This window comes from Anthonomus grandis, chromosome 20, assembly GCF_022605725.1.
Source record: "Anthonomus grandis grandis chromosome 20, icAntGran1.3, whole genome shotgun sequence".
Classification (NCBI taxonomy): domain Eukaryota; kingdom Metazoa; phylum Arthropoda; class Insecta; order Coleoptera; family Curculionidae; genus Anthonomus; species Anthonomus grandis.
The window spans coordinates 1,026,726-1,032,207 of record NC_065565.1 but is presented as its reverse complement, the minus strand read 5'-3'; the positions used below and the strand labels follow the sequence as shown (position 1 = coordinate 1,032,207).

Below are 5,482 nucleotides of genomic sequence, written 5' to 3'. Positions count from 1 at the left end.
ATAGGAATAGATGATTTTTGCCAAATATCTTCAATTTTTTGAGCCACTATGTCTGCGATTTAAGAAAAAGACGGTTCTTTGTTACTTCCTTGTTGAATTTTAAGTTGTATTCTTGTCCATTCGTAAAACTTCATTACATCTTGGAAAGTTGGTAACACATTTTCTTTTAGTTCACCAATAGTTCCAAATATGGGACACTTGTACTTTATTCTTTTACTTTCCATACTATTTGGTAAGAAATTAGCGCGAAATAAAGCTCTGATAAACAAAACAGATAACCACGACCGTACGCGTTCAGAGATTAATTCACACTAAATGTAGCATTATAGTGACCGCGGCGCGATTGGCTGCAGTGACTTAACAGCATGCATTGCGTATTAAAAATAGATTCAAGGTCATGAAAGGTCTGTAAAGGAATAAAATAAATTAACTGTAAAGCAAACGTCTTAAATTAGAATATAGGAAGACTTGCAGTGTCTTGCAAGGTATTACCTTATTTTACAAATTTGACGATAATGCGGCGGCATTGCGCGGGCTCTTAGAGTTTAAATATTTCAATAATATTTTAAATGGTTGGTCTTAAAATGATAATACAACATAATTTTGCTATTAGGAAATAAACCAAAAAAAATTTTTTTTCGACCCACCCTATTAAATATGTCTACAGAAGACGAACTTTGTATAGATTCGGATTTGGAAATCGAGAATATTCTGTTGTGTTTCTATTTAAAACGGCGAAAAAAGTGTTTAGGTGAAAGTACTCATTTAAAAAAAAGAAGAACGCATGGAGAATTTAATCTCTTAAGTGATTTAAGTGACGTTCAAATTAAACAATATTTTCGTGTAACCAGGCTTCAGTTTCAATAAATCCATGACGTAATTAAAGAAAATATTCAAGGGATTGGCTGCAATGCACGACAACCTATTGACACTGAAATGAAACTGGCAGTTTGTTTAAGGTAAGTATTTTAATTGGCAAGTACTACTAAGAAAAATCAAAAGTGCGAAAATAATTGGACGCAGTTTGCTGTTTAGATGGCGATTGCGGCGCCAGCGACAATTTAGGGGTTGCGGTTCTAGCGGCGGTGATACAAAGGGTTGGTGGGGTATAAAGTATCCTGAGCAGCTACTGGTTGCCCGACTATCGGATCGTGAATGCCGGCCTATTGGTCTATTGGAAGTATCGTTGCTTATAGGTTGAGATAATTCTTCTTCACACAGTACACTGTGTCCCATTTTGGATGAGACTGCAGGGTATCTCTGTCATTTTTTAAGATAGAGCTTTGCGGTTTTCGCAACCCTGTATCACTTTTTTGTAAAACTTTTAAAGCCACAAACAGAAATATTCTAACTAATTTTGTTCCTGAAATACAGTGCGAAAACGAAAATGTTCACTTTTGGAGATGTTATTATTTCTCAGGCCCTGTATAAGATAGAATAAAAATGAAAACTGCTTATAATAGATATTTTTACATAAAAGTCAGTGGCGTATTTAATTTTTTTTTCTAATGCACTGTTTTTAAGATTGGGCACAAACTTGGTATTTTTTAAATGGAACACCCTGTATATTTTAACGTCAAATTTTTGCATTTTTTTTTCTGAATACATTTATGTATCACAACCTATTCTTTAGTAAATTTTAGCTTTAAAAATCAAAAAAATCCATATTTATTTTTGTTTTTAATAGTAGGCCATGAATTCTTACACACATGGATGAGCAAATATTGATTAATATAAACACAATTGGATGAGCAAATATTCCGAGTAAAAAAAATAAACTTTAGAAGATGTATACTTATTGCTCTTAGAAAAATGTTAAAATTGTTAAAATACTAGGACAAACCTATTTAACATAAACAAAATTACAAATGAGCAAAGCAATATTCAGATAGTATGAGCAGTGAGTTTTGCATTGCAAGCAAATAAAACATCAGTTTACTTACACTTCTAGCTCAACATGCATCCAGGGGTTATCCGGCCCGACTGTAACCAAAACTCTTGACGCACTTAGATTCAGATATTAGGTTATGATCTCCCCCTACCCCCAAAAGATTTCACTATGTGATGTCTTTATATATTAGAGCCATCTTATGCGATAAGTGATTAAACCTAGCTTAATGGCCAATTTGTTAAATGCATGTAATTACTTATTGCAATGGGTGGCGGATTTTTCATTCGGCGAGGCAACTCTTGCTATCGTCTTGAGGTATCAAAAGTCGGAGTATAATGATTAGCGTGTGGTAAATAGTAGATAATTGTAGAAGTGCCTAGTGCTAATGGCATGGCTTACTATTAATCATTCGCTTTCACAATGAAAATCCCTTTTCTAGTTTTATATATATTTTAAATATATATTTAATTATAAAAGTCTCTCTGGGAGAGTAAACTATACAATTTCATATTTATTTGTAAAACATATAATTTTGCTATGTGGTTACTAAGCACAATTAATTCTTTAATTTATATTTTATGGTTTATTTTCAATGTGATTTGGAAATGTATGGTTTATCTGTAAAAATAGAAAATCAACAGACCATGTCTGTTTTGTTTAAATATGCTATATTAATTTAAAACAGCATAACCTCGTAAAATCAGTTTTCGTTATAAATGTTCATGATATAAATATGAGATATTATTATGTTAATTTATTAAGAATTTTTTAGAGAAAGTTGATGTAATTAATTCGCGATTTACAAAAAACTGATTTTCGCTCTGACAAGTGCCTCTCAAGTCCTGGATGATTCTTAAACAAATAAAATTCTTTTTTTTAACAACATTATCTTCTGATTGTGACAAATGTTTTGTCATTGTAATTTAATATTTTAATATTTATTTTTTTTTAACCATACATTCTTTATTATATTGTATTTAGGAAATTAAGATTGATGACGATATTACTACTTTGGTACCGCTCTTTCCAGAAACGGACTTCCAACCTGTGGAGAATATAGGTATAACATTGCTTTCATATCAATTTTTATAAATAAATTATCTAATTATGCCTTTTGTTACAGAAAAAATAACCTAACGACAAAAGTATATGCCCTATGCCCGCCTCCTCAACCCAACCCAACCCAACTAAGCCCAACCCAACCCAACTCAACCCAACCCAACCCAACCCAACCTGTGGAGAATATAGGTATAACATTGCTTTCATATCATTTTTTTAAATAAATTATCTAATTACGCCTTTTGTTACAGAAAAAAGAACCTAACGAGAAAAGTATATGCTCTATGCCCGCCTCCTCGACACCCTGCATGGGAGAGCAGAAGAACTTATTAACAATACTAGTGTTTTCTGAAGAGAAAAATTAAATGTAATAAAAAAATGTTATAATTCTATATATTTTTATAGTTACGTTTATCATTGTTACCGTGATAATTATCCTCTAATTCCTTTTAGTTTTTTAATCAGTCAGATTTTATAGTGTGACCATAATAAATTAAGATTTATATGCTAAATTTTGTGTTAATTTCTTAAAAGAGGCATAATATCTTTGGACAATCATGTGTCAATAATTTATATATTACATAACATAATAACTAAACAAGTAGAGTTCTATGAAATTCTTGGTTAAAATATATAAACTGTTTAATAAATTACCAACACATTTCTTACTTGTAATAATTAAAATTATATATAAAAATTCTCCACTTGCTTATAACAAGGAAAATTTAATTTTATTGAATTTTCGATATTTGTTAATGTGAAATTGACAGCTTTAATCATCATTTGAAGTATATTCTCCTTTTTTATTATTTTAACAGTAAATCCAAGATTTTTATTTTCTGCCAACATATATGGGCTGATATTAGAGATATATGTTGCCTGAATTTTCAGGTTTAAGGTGGCCCTAGACTGGAATATTTGAGAGCGATGAATGTATGACTATAGGATGTATGTAAAGTCCAGTGCAACGATATATTAGGATGGTCACCCGTCAAAACACCAGCATTCCACCTGCCAAACAATGTCATCCACCTTCTATTTACATTGTTTGAGAAGTAAAAGGCTGGTGTTTTGACGGGTGACCATTCTAATATATCGCTGCACTGGACTTTATATAGGAGCGTTTTTGTTGGAGTAACATAAATGTGCATTGCAGTAACATATATTTCTATTTTTAGTTGATTAAATTGATTTAACGAGCGATATACAAGTATAACACAAATATACCCCAGTCAGTGGCCATCTGTTAGCATATTATGAAATTTAAAAAAACCCTTTTACACTTTTGTCAAAAGATCACATTCACACATTAGTATTATCATCACATTTTAGTATTATACAGGCAATCCAGTACACAGAATATCCAGTCTATTCATATGTTTTATAGTTTTTTAATAAGACAACGATACTTATATAAAATATATATAATATGTTTAAAAAAAAATCATAAATCAAAAATTAAAAAAAAAAATTAATTTTGTCCCCTGCCCCGACCACGGAAATTGCCCCTGTAGCCTCCTTTATTTGTGTGCTTAAGAATAGCACTGGCCACCGCGTCGGTCACGGCCGACAATAGCGTTTCTGAAAGAAAAAAAATATATAACAAACTTAAATACAATATAAAAACGTTATATATTACTTTGTTGGTGAAGATTGGCGCGCTCTCTACGCCTATGGACCCTGCTATTCCAGTAGCTACTCCTCGCTCTCCAGTTTCTTCCTCTATTATTTTCTTCTGTAACAAAATAAAGAATTTTAATGTTTTCCGCGGGAATTAGAAAGAAAATGAAAATGGCAATATCTCAGTGAATTTTATACTTACTATTGCGTTGGGAGGAAGATTCGGTGGGTTGGGAGGCTTCGGTGGGTTGGGTTGGGTTGGGAAGATTTGGTTGGGTTGGGTCGGGTGGGCTTGGGTTGGGTTGCCTTGGGTTGGGTTGTCTCGAATTGGGTTGAGGTTCCGACTATTCGATAAAATATAACGAATAACTAATTTAAAATATAATCTAATTAAATTCTTACCGGTACAGACTCCATGATCGCCTGTAGGCTTTCGGCCGTTGCGTCTACGTCCATTGCTTGCATGGTACGAAATGAGCCAAAATAAAATTTAAACAATGGTTGTTAGGAACGCTGTTTGTATCGTTCAACTATAGTTACTGTTGGTATTGTATTATTTCTAAGAGACCATTAAATGAAATAATCATTTTGACGTCTTCGTTGCCAAAATGCCGTTTTTTGAAATGTCAGTGTGTTTATATCGGGGTGAATCAAAATGAAATTTGTCCTATTATACGCGGGTCAGTCGTAATGATCTATTTAATTTAAAAGATGGTTTTAGATATTAGATGAGTTTTATACTATTGAGTTTATTAAAAATAAATATTAATAATTCTTAAACATTGGTTTTGGGATATGTTGGGGGTAAAATTAGAATAGTGGACTGTATCTTTAATTAATTAATGCATAAAAAATTAAGACGACGGCCAAGACAACCCCAAAATAATTTGTGGCTCACCTTGCTGTCGCTTC

At 32.1% G+C, this 5,482-nt stretch overlaps 1 long non-coding RNA gene across 1 annotated transcript; it reads left to right on the top strand.

Annotated features, from left to right (window-relative positions):
- The first annotated feature begins 2,510 nt into the window (after positions 1–2,510).
- Positions 2,511–3,358, top strand: LOC126747828 (uncharacterized). Its single transcript, XR_007664426.1, has 3 exons — positions 2,511–2,951; positions 3,015–3,139; positions 3,202–3,358. It is a non-coding gene; the product is annotated as an uncharacterized LOC126747828 (long non-coding RNA).
- The last annotated feature ends 2,124 nt before the right edge of the window (positions 3,359–5,482 follow it).